This window comes from Loxodonta africana, chromosome 21 (assembly GCF_030014295.1).
Source record: "Loxodonta africana isolate mLoxAfr1 chromosome 21, mLoxAfr1.hap2, whole genome shotgun sequence".
In the NCBI taxonomy this organism is placed as follows: Eukaryota; Metazoa; Chordata; class Mammalia; order Proboscidea; family Elephantidae; genus Loxodonta; species Loxodonta africana.
The window spans coordinates 32,818,989-32,829,368 of NC_087362.1; the positions used below are offsets into that span (position 1 = coordinate 32,818,989).

A 10,380-nucleotide genomic window follows, 5' to 3' on the forward strand; every position below is an offset into this window, starting at 1 on the left:
AAAATAACAATATGGGCCACAAGGACAGGAAGAAACAGGAGATGCCTTATAGCTGGGCAGAACCTGGAAGGGTTCACAGAGAAGGTGGCATTCAGGCTAGCCCTTTTGGCAGGGGAGACTGAGCCAAGCAGGAAAGGCTTTCCAGGTGGAAGAAAAATAATAGCAGTTGGCATTTATTAACTTGATGGTGTGTCTGTTGTTATTATTACCTCATCCCAACTCTACAAAGGCAGGACCATGATGTCCATTCTACAGATGGGAGACTGAGGCACAGACAGGTTAGGTTATTTATCCCAAATCACACAGCTATGAAGAGGTAGAGATAGGATAGGAGCTGGGGCTGGGTAGCACCCTTCATTGTTATACTATGTGGTTGTTGGGTGCCATCAAGTTAATTTCGACTCATAGTGACTACCTCAGGTGACAGAGTAGAACTACCCCATAGGGCTTCTTAGGCTGTAATCTTTACAGAGGCAGATGGCCAGGACTTTTCTCCCTTGGAGCTGCTGGTGGGTTTGAACCACCCATCTTTTGATTAGCAGCTAAGCACTTAACCATCCATTGCCCCATCAGGGCTTTTTCATATGATTCCCCTCCACCAACTGCTGAGGTACCAGGCAGACACAGGTATGCCTCTCTGGCCTGGGATTCAGCTGGCCAGAGAGCTGGGGGCAGCGGGGCTCGGAATGGTGGGCAGGGGTAGACCTCTAAAGGCGGAAGAGCCAGAACTTTCTCCCCACCTGTCCACTTTGTGGACAAGGGGCCGCCCTGGACAGGTGGGCAGAGAAGTGACCAGGTTGTTCCTCGGCTGAAGGAAGAGGTGCCAAGCAACCACAGCCAGCTGGGGTTGGGCTTCTGGAGGTGGATTGCTGGGCTCCTGCTCGTCACTCCTCACTTGCTGTGTGGCCCTGGGCAGTGGGCTGAACCTGTCTGAGCTCAGTGTCCTCACCTGTAAAAAGAGAGGCAGAACCAGTGCACCTCTATCACTGTGGTGGCGACTGAGGGGTGATACAGTGACACAGGGACAGGGCAGGAGGTAATGAGCCCCCCACTCTGCCTGGATGAGGCCCCTGTGAAGCAGTTCCTCTCTGGCCAGACTTCCAGCTGGGCTTTGGAAACAAAGCAAGGGCCCTTCCAGCTTCCATGAGGCCAGCTCATACCCAGCTGGCTTGGGATGGAGTCAGGGGTGGAGGTGTGTGAAGTGTAGCATTTAACAGCTGCACATAGTGAGCGAGCCAGGTACCCACCCCCCTAGGCAGATGGTGGCACACATACCGACTCCCTGAGGCCTCGCAGACACCACGTACAACTCACGTGACCATCAGCCGTCCACCAAGGAGAAACTTAGTGTCATGGATTGAACTGTGTCCCCCAAAAATGTGTGTCAACTTGGCTGGGCCATGATTCCCAGTATTGTGTGATTGTCCACCATTTTGTCATCTGATGTGATTTTCCTATATGTTATAAATCCTACCTCTATGATTTTTTTTTTTTTTATGATGTTAATCGGGAGCCCTGTTGGTGCAGTGGTTAAAGAGCCTGGCTGCTAACCAAAAGGTCAGCAGTTTGAATCCACCAGCTGCTCCATGGAAACCCTAGAGGGGCAGTTCTACTCTGTCTTATAGGGTCACTATGAGTTGGAGTTGGAATCCACTGGATGGCAACTGGTTTGGTTTTGTTGGTTTTTTATGATGTTTATGAGGCGGGATTAGAGGCACTCATGTTAATGAGGCAGGATTCAATCTATAAGATGAGGCTGTGTCTTAAACCAATCTCTTCTGAGATATAAAAGAGAGAAGCAAGCAGAGAGACATGGGGACCTCATACCTCTACGGAAATAATGCCAGAAGAAGAGCACACCCTTCGGACTCGGGGTCCCTGCGCCAAGAAGCTCCTAGTCCAGGGGAAGACTGATGATAAGGACCTTCCTTCAGAGCCAACAGAGAGAGAAAGCCTTCCCTTGAAGCTGGCACCCTGAATTGGGACTTCCAACCTGCTAGACTGTGAAAGAATAAATTTCTCTTTGTTAAAGCCATCCACTTGTGGTATTTCTGTTATAGCAGCACTAGATGACTAAGATACTGGGTTCCAGGGTGCTGCATGACTGGACAAGGTCACACAGCTGGGGAGGATCCTTCTGGGGCTCCTGAGGTCCCAGTGGATGCAAGGAAGAAGGAAAATCAGAAGGATCCAGGCAGAGGGTGAACAAACGCTTACATAAGAGGAGAGTTCTGCAGATTCATTCCGCTTAAAGGAGAAAAAAAGCCCCCGCCCTCTAAGCTGCTGCCCCCACCGGCCCCCCAGGAGTGCAGTGGAAGCCGCCTAAGCTGACATCTGATGGGCAGGGATTTGTTTTAAGCTCTTTCTACCCACTGGGCTATAATCAACTGTTCACCACCTCTTCAAAAAACGTCTCCCTAGCCTTCCCATGCCCCCCCACTCCACCCCCCACTTTCAAAAGGCCTGAGAGAAAAAAAACAAACCCACTGCCATAGAGTCATTCTGACTTGTGGGGACCCTACAGGACAGAGCAGAACTGCCCCACAGGGTTTCCAAGTCTGTAATCTTTATGGAAGCAGACACCACATCTTTCTCCTGCGGAGCAGCTGGTGGGTTCAAACCGCTGACCTTTTGGTTAGCAGCCGAGCACCTAACCGCTGCGCCACTAGGGCTTCTTAAAAATATGGAATGCTTCACGAATTTGTGTGTCATCAGGGGCCATGTTAATCATCTCTGCATCGTTCCAGTTGAGTATATGTGCTGCCAAAGCTAGCACTTCAAAACGCAGTACACTTTAAAAGCCGCAGTTCAAAGAGGCAGAAAGAAATATGGCCCAGAGATGAATATGGACTATGGATATGGGTTAGACATGAGGGGCTGGGAGGCAGATAGGGCAGGGTGTGGGGGCCCAGGAGAAGCCCATGATGTTCCTCAGGGGCAAGAGTGTGGGGTGGTGTGCAGGAGGGGCTCCCAGAGTCAGGCGGGTGCACGGCCACTCCCCTCTCCCCTGCACTGGTCCACCTGGAAGAAAGGGGCAGCAGGTGAGGCACCTGGAGACCAGATGTTCGGCCTTGCACCAGAGGAGGAACCCCCAACCTGTGTCATCAGAGCCACCCTGGAGAGACCTCAGTACCTCGCTGTGGTCATTCCACCCTCCTCACTGCCTGCCCTCAGGCCCACACGGCTCAGTGGCCCCACACTGCCCACGGCCTACCTTGGCCTCAGAGCCCTGCTAACCCCCTCTCTGTATAGCCCCTAGAGCCTCCTGTGACACCTCTCATCTCCTGCATAACTAACCACCCCAACCATTCCAGGTCATGGCCTTGACCCCAGAGAGTTCTCCTGCCTGGAGGTCTGGGCCTGCCCAGGTGTGGGAAGTGGGTACCTTGTGGTCAAAGCCTTGAAGCTTCGCATCCCAACCCACAGTCTTGCCTCTGCAAGTAAGAGGAAAAGAACCCCCTCAACCTCCCCCCTCCTGCAAGTAAGAGGGAAAGAAATCCTCCCCCCATTTTTTGCCTCCTAGGTTTCAGGTGCTTAGTTTTCTGTGTGACAAGGAGGCCCACAAAGCGCTAACCTCCAGCCCGGTTTGCTAACTAGCCTGGATAAGGCAGATCCTTGGGCAAAGAGCAAGGCTGCTGCAGGCCGGCTCCCTCCCCAGACAAAAGCCTGAAGGTGATTCTCCACGCTTCTCACAGGCAGGGCCCTAGATAACTAGGGGCACAGCCAGACAGGGCAGATGGGGCCGTTCTGCTTAAAAAATAAATCGATTTGCTTCTTTTCCGAGTTGACAGACGAGCTAGGCGCAATCGGCTGAGCGCCTGGGGACCACGTGCATGACCTGGAGGTAAATCGGGGACCTGGGAGAGGCAGGAGACCTAAGGGGAAGTTCCCACCCGGCCCCCTCTTTCCCCTCCCGCGGGGCAGCGAGCCGACACTTACTGAGGGTCTGGAGCGGGGACCACCAGGTCTTCAAGCCGAGTAGGCTGCGCCCCTCGCCCGCAGCCGCGGGACCCGGGACTCTAGAAGGGGTTTCCCGGCATGGCCGGCGGGAGGCGTCCCAGCGCGCTGCGCGCCCTCTACTGCCCGCCGGGGCCGGGGACACAGGGAGCGACCACAGCGGGACTCACGGCATAGCCCGGGTGGTCTCAGGACGGGAAACGGGGAGGGGGGTAGGGTGGGAAGAGCCCGGGGACTCCTAGGGGGGTCACGGAGCAGCCGGGTGCGTCCCTGCATATTGCGCGCCCTGCCCGCTGCACCCCCACCCCCCGACGCGGGGAGACGGGGGAGGTGCCGGGTTACTGCGGGCAGAGCAGCCTCTCTGCCGCCCGCGCCCCCCTAGAGGCTTCACGCACCACCAGCCGGGGCTGCGAGGCCGGTCGCAGCAACCATTTTATTCCCTCCCTGCTCGGCTGGGCCACCACGCACCGCCCCCCGCGCGCCGCGGCGCCCGGGCCATCCTCTCCTTCCAGTCCCCGCGCCCCGCCCGCGCTCCCCGGGCAGCCCCCGCTCCCCTGCACTTGATAACGCGCTTGTCAAGACTGCTGAGTTGTTCCTGACCTCTCCCCCGCCGCTGCTAATTAAGGCTCCGCCGTGACAGTTCAAGTGCCGAGCATCAAGTTTGCAGAACCAAAGCCTCTAATTGGGGCCGCTTTTCATTCTCCATCCCGCAGGCTGGGGGCTCCCGGACCTGGGCACCGGCGCATTTTTCTTTTGTATTTTTCATCACGGAGGAGGAGGGGAATGGGCACAACCCAAAAGATTGAGGTGTCCCCAAAAAGGCAGCCCGTGGCCACAAAGCACCCCCAAAGAGGCTGGTCCAGCCCACCTGACACCCCTCCTAACCCAGGGTTCTCTGAGCTCCCGCATGAGGGCTGCGTAGAGCTGAACCCAGCCTGCATCGGCGGCTGTAGGGGTGTTCCCTCTGCCCCTCCCCAGCCTCCCCCTCCACCCCTATCAATGCATGGCAGGGAGGGCAGACAGGAAACTGGCGCCGGGGATGGAGGGGGTGTGTGGCCTCCGCATCTCCAGCCCAAGGTAGGGGTTCGGTGCCAATACCCCAGCAGAGCGCAGTAAGCACCGCGGGTTCGCCAAGCCCCACCCCCAACCCCCGCTGAGGTGTGCGGAGTCTGCGGCCTCCCTCCCCCATCCGGGGCCTCTCCTTTCCAGATAAGTGCTGGCGAGCACCAAGCTCTTAGAGACTCTTTCAAGCTGCCTTTCTCCTCGCCGCCCACTAAATCAAGCCAGGCTGAGAGCCACCGGCTGGGAGGAGAGGGAAGGAGGGGCTGTTGGCTCCCAGGAGCTAGTGGAGGGGGCGGAGGAGGGCTGGGATGAGAGTATCGGGAGAGGAGAGGAGGGGGGAGGTGCGCGGAAGGCCAGACCCTGGGGGTGAAGAGCGGCGCTGGGAGGGCACAGCAGCACAGCCAAGGCCTCTCTGAGCAGAATCCTGGTGTTGCACGTGGGGGAGAGGGGCTTCTGGAACCTCAGGCTAACACTGCCCACCAAGCCCGAGAATTCCAGGAGATTCTAATTCAGTAAGGGGGGGGCATTTTTAGCCACCCCCAGGTGACTCATAATGAGTCCAGTTTGGAAAACAATAGCCCATACCTGTGGGTTTCAAACATGGCTGCATATTAGAACCACCTGGGACACTTTTAAAACCTGTGCCCCCGCCGCACCCCAGGCCAGTAAAATCACAACCTTGGGTGTGGAGATCCAGGTGATTCTTAGGTGCAGCCACAGTGGAAAACCATTGTCCTAAGCCAGTGGTTTGCAACCAGAGGGTGTCTGTCCTCCCCACCCCCCTGTCCTCCCCACCCCCCAAACACCACCCAAGGCACCTTTGGCAAAGCCAGAGAGCAGAGATAGCTTCAGGTGGGAGTTGCGGGGTACAGGGGAAAGGGGAAATCTTGTGTGGGTTTGGGCTGATTGCCTGGCTTCCCTGGGCTCCCTCATCTGTAAACAGGGGGATGAATGCTTGTTCAACGTTGCTGTGCAAAGCAAATGCTCAATACAAAACAGATGGGCTGGGGAGGAGACACAAAGTCTTAACAACAACTTGCCCAACGACACACTAAACCTGCAGAGCCTGTTTCCTCATCTGTACAATGGACACACTGGATTAGACAGCCTCTTAAAAGTCCTTCTACCTTCAAACCACCCCTTGGTACCAGTTAATGGATCCCAGCCAAGTCCAGCTAAGAATAATCCCAGCTCATGGGAAGTGAGCACTCTGGTCTCGCCAGGGTAAAAGGGCAGCTGGGAGCTTTGTGCTCTAAGCCCCTAGCAGCTAGCAGGAGCAGGGTCGCTAATTACAGTTGTCCAAGTAGTTCACTGCACAAGAACACCTGGCTGAAATGGCAAATGGGAGTTGAAACCCAGCCCTTGCTCTGCTCATCAACATACACCTAGGCCTGGAAAGTGGTGCTTTCTTCTCATTTGCACAAGGAGCTGTATGCTAGTAGCTCTGCTAGGGAAGGTCTGCTACTTAATAAAGCCTGTCCTTCTGGCTCCAAACGTATGTCCGAGGGATAGTTTCCCCTTCCACTCTGAGAACACAGATTGGAAATTCAGCCTCCCAGGAAGGACCCAAAAAAACCCACTGCCGTCCAGACAATTCCAACTCATAGGGACCCCACAGGCTTTCCGAGGCTTTAAATCTCTATGGAAGCAGACCGATACACCTTTCTCCCATGGAGCCACTGCCGACCTTTCCATTAGCAGTTGATCACTTTAACCACTGCACCACCACGGTGCCTTTTCCCAGGAAGGACACCAACTGAAATTCAAGTGACAGGTAAATGACTGACAACCACTCACTCCTGGGTACAAGTGTAGGCAGGATAAAGAGGGGCACATAGGAGGGGAAAAGGAACAGGGACAGCATTCAGGGTTGGCAGGTTGCTGTTGTTGTCACTGTTAGGTGCCCTTGAGTTGATTCCAACTTACAGTGACCCCATGTGGTTTTCTAGGTTGTAAAGATTTCAGCCTAGGAAATGCTATGGGGCAATTCTATTTTGCCAGGTCTTTCTCCTGCAGAGCTGCTTGGTGAGTTCGAACTGCCAACCTTTCAGTTAGCAGCCAAGCATTTAACTGTTGTTGCGCCACCAACCCTACATAAATTCTGCCTACTTCCTGACTTGGCTCTGGATGCCATATTTCCAGCGTGAATAAGTACTGGCATCATTAGAAGTCACAAGGTAAGCAGAAGATGAGTGACTGTATCACACACAGCAGCAAACAGGCGTCTTCAGCCCCTCCTTCAGGCTCAGAGAACAAAGGAGCCAGAGACCAAAAATGATAAAGACTTGGGGGAGGGCATGTTGCTTACCCCCACTGAGATCTGAGAGCAGATGCCAACATTTCTCCCTTGGCAGGGAGCTGAGAGCTTCCTTGCCGAAGGGCAAGTGAATACAAGACTCAGAGTTCGGGGAGCCAGGATGCCAGAGGTACTCTCTGCCCAGATGGAGGTTCAGCAGCAGAAAGAGGAAGAGGCCCTGAAATTACTTTATTCCTCCTCTAGCACGAGTTTTCAAACTTTAGCAGGCAGCACCATTCCCTGGAGGTCTTGTTAAAACAATGCTGGGTTCCACCCCCAGCATTTCTGATTCAGCAGGTCTGGGGTGGGGCCCAAGAATCTGCATTTCTAATAAGCTCCCAGGTGATGCTGCTGATTCAGGGACCCCCCCCCCCCCTTTGATAACCACTGCCCTAGCAAGGTTCTTGCTATGCAACATCAAAGGCCCTTCCACTGGGCCTGGCACATAGTAGGCCCTCAACGGGAGTTTCCCCTCTCAGCCTTGCTCAGTGCAGTGAGGACCGTCTCTCCATCTGGGCATCCTAGTACCTGAGGGTCAGCTCCTGAAGAGCAAGACTCCGTCTCTTCTCTGATGTCCCACAGCCTCTAGCCGGGAGCTAGGTGGGTTTCTAGAATGGAAGTTGGCTCAGATGGCAGGTTCAATCCCCTGAACTCTTGGAGGCGAGGTCAGAGAAGGCTGCAGGTACAGCGAGTGCAGAGGGAGGCCAGGGGCAGATGGTGGGATCTGGTCAGCAGAAGGGGGAGGCAGCCTGAGCCACGGCTTGGGAGACGGGCCAGAAGGTGCTGGGATGGGGTCGCCTCTCTATACCTCTGTCTCCTCATCTGTAAAATGAGGCTAATAATAGTTATCGCCACCACCCATCTGTCAGTGTGGGGTACTGTGGTGGCTTGCATGTTGCCGTGATGCTGGAAGCTATGCCACCAGGATTTCAAACGCCATCAGGGTCACCCATGGTGGACACGTTTTAGCAGAGCTTCCAGACTAAGACAGACTAGGAAGAAAGGCCTAGTGATCTACTTCTGAAAATTCGCCAATGAAATCCCTGTGGATCAGAACAGAATATAGTGCGGGAAGGTCAGCCCCCTAGGCTGGCAGGCACTCAAAATACACAGTGGCCACAGCAATGGGCTCGAGCATACCAACGATCATGAAGATGGAACAGGACTGGGCAACATTTCATTCTGTTGTACATCGGGTTGCCATGAGTTGGATCCAATTCTATAGCAACTAACAACAGCTACTTGTCATAGTATGAAATGAGGCCTAGAGTAGGACCTGTCAGCATATGGTAAGTTCTTAATAAATAGCAGTTACTACTATTATTTAAAGGAGCCATAGTCGCATGACAGTTAAGTGCTCGCCTGCTAACTGAAAGGTCGGTGGTTCAAACCGACCCAACGGCTCCATGGGAGAAAAGACCTGGTGATCTGCTCCAGTAGAGATTACAGCCTAGGAAACTCTATGGGGCAGTTCTACTTTGTCATATACGGTTGCCATGAATCGACTCAACAGCACACAACAATTATCATTGTTATTAGTGGAAAGTGGGGGCGATACTGAGCCTCAGGTCATATCCTCTGGGCTCAAAGGGCACAGACATGCTGAAGCTGGATGCCTGCAGGGTCCCAAGAGAGCAGCCCTGTTCATCAGGGAGGTGGGGAGCTGTGTCCACATGGCCTTAGCACCCCGGGGTCCCTGGAAGGAGCCTGGCCTTGCCCTCACCCTGGTCCCACATGCCGAGAGCCCATGGTGGCCAGGTCCTAGAGTGACAACACTTCTTATTGCCTGTGAGGTCTGCTTCGCTGACCCTCTAACAGGCAGGAAAGAAACCCAAGATGACCTGTACCCTCTTCCCAGGTCAGAGGCCACCAGGGGCAGCCACTCCCTGAGGGTAGCCAGATTCCCGGGAGTTGTAGACAGTGGCAGGGCAGGCAGTGAGGCCCATCCCTGCTTCCTGGGTCAGGAGAGAGAGCTCCCACCCCTCCTCCCACCCTGGTCTTCCTGGCTGGGGTCCTGACCTCCAGATAAAGTCTTCAGGTTTTCTTCCTCTCCCATTCTTACCTAGCTGTTGACTGTACAGTCCCTGTGGCCCCAGGCACACCAGCTGCCCTCTCTTTGGGGATCAGGGAAACGCGGGGGCGGTAGGAGCCCCCCTGGCTGGCAGCCCTCTTAGGCACCCACTGCTGAGTCTCATTCATCAGAGTCTGGGAAGAGGAGGTGGAAGAGCCCTTGGCCAGCTCTCTCTGGCTCCGCCTCACAGGAGGGACTGCTGTGACTCAGCGGGAAAGGCCTGCTCTGTCCTTGCTCCCTGAATGGCGTCTTCTTTCAATAACACAAAGTGCCCATGGTCCCTCCTGGAGGCGCCACTGTCCCTGGTGGTGGCAGGTGGGGTGGGGGATAACCTGAGGGCCTGGTACCCCTCAGGGGCTAGGTTCCTACACAGCCTCCTAGAAGGCCTCGGACACCAGCCCCATGCCAATTTTTCCTACCCAAGATGCCAGATTACTCTTCTTTAAATGCTACTTTAGTCTTTTTCTGGAAGCAGAAAGAACAGAAATCACACACACACACACTCTCTCACACACACACTCTCATACACACTCACACACTCACACTCTCACATATACACACACCCTCTCACATACACACACACTCAGACACACTTGGCAGGTAGTCGACTACCTCCTCCCTGTCCTTGGGTGCTCTGGATTTGCAGTGGGTTCCTAGTCGCCCCATGTGGCCTTCAGGTCATAGCGGTGGCGTGAAGGTGCGGGGAGGTATGCTGGAGGTAAAAGAAATTCAGAAAGTCAGAGCAGGGACTGGGAGGCCAATGGTGATAGGACGGTGTGGCTGGGGCTGTCACTGCTCTGGGACAAGCCACTGGTCCCACTGCCTGGCCTTGCCACTCGCACTCTCTTCTCCCTGAATGCCCTGGCTCCCTGTGATGCTTCACCAGACCCTAGTGCCCCAGCTCCACCAGTCTCCACTCCAGACAAAGATAACGCTGTCCTGCCCCTCAACGACCCTCCTCCAAGCCATCACTGCGTCACTTCTGTGGACGCTA

The 10,380-nt window shown here is 55.0% G+C and overlaps 1 pseudogene; it reads right to left on the minus strand.

Annotated features, from left to right (window-relative positions):
- Positions 1-2,677: 2,677 nt before the first annotated feature.
- On the minus strand, positions 2,678-2,776 carry LOC111752832 (U6 spliceosomal RNA; annotated as a pseudogene).
- Positions 2,777-10,380: the final 7,604 nt, after the last annotated feature.